This window comes from Mustela lutreola, chromosome 7 (assembly GCF_030435805.1).
Source record: "Mustela lutreola isolate mMusLut2 chromosome 7, mMusLut2.pri, whole genome shotgun sequence".
NCBI lineage: Eukaryota > Metazoa > Chordata > Mammalia > Carnivora > Mustelidae > Mustela > Mustela lutreola.
The window spans coordinates 78,120,094-78,120,775 of NC_081296.1; the positions used below are offsets into that span (position 1 = coordinate 78,120,094).

Consider the following 682-nt stretch of genomic DNA (forward strand, 5'->3'; position numbering starts at 1 on the left):
CTCACATTTTTGGTACTGAGCTGGAGAGACCCAAACAGCTGGAGGCTGGAACAACTAGTTTCTTGGGCATTTCTCCCAGTCTTTAATATGGTCTTTTCTGCATGGTGGCTTCAGGGTAGTCATGCTTCCTACATGGTAGCTCAGGGCTCCACAAGTAAATGTCCATAAAGAAAGGCCAGGTTGAAGCTAACTCACCTTGAAATCTTTTTTTCTTAAATTTTAATTCCAGTATAGTTAACGTACAGTGTAATATTAGTTTTAGGTATACATTATAGTGATCCAACAATAAAAATATGGAACACTTCAAGAATTTGTGTGCCATCGTTGTGCAGGGGCCATTCTCATCTTCTCTGTATCATTCTAATTTTAGTATATGTGCTGCTAAAGCAAACATTAAGTCACCTTTTATGACTTAGTTTTGGAATTCACACAGCCTTCCTTCTGCCACATGCTTGTCACTAAGGCAGTCCAAAAGTCTACCCTAAAGCCCACAGAAGCTCTTCCCTTGAGACACAGAACTCTTGAATGACTTGTTAGTTTCTTATTGGTGATGTCACAAATTTAAAACAACAGAAATTTATTATCTTACAATTTAGAGGACAGAATTCTGAAATGAGTTTCCCTGGGCCAGAATCGAGGTGTCCTATCAGGCTCTAGAGGACAATCCATTTCCTTGCCTTTC

General features: G+C 39.3%; 1 non-coding gene across 1 annotated transcript; it reads right to left on the reverse strand.

Annotated features, from left to right (window-relative positions):
- Positions 1 to 287: 287 nt before the first annotated feature.
- LOC131837389 (U6 spliceosomal RNA) lies at positions 288 to 390 on the reverse strand. The gene has a single exon (XR_009356002.1). It is a non-coding gene; the product is annotated as a U6 spliceosomal RNA (small nuclear RNA).
- Between the last annotated feature and the right edge of the window lie 292 nt (positions 391 to 682).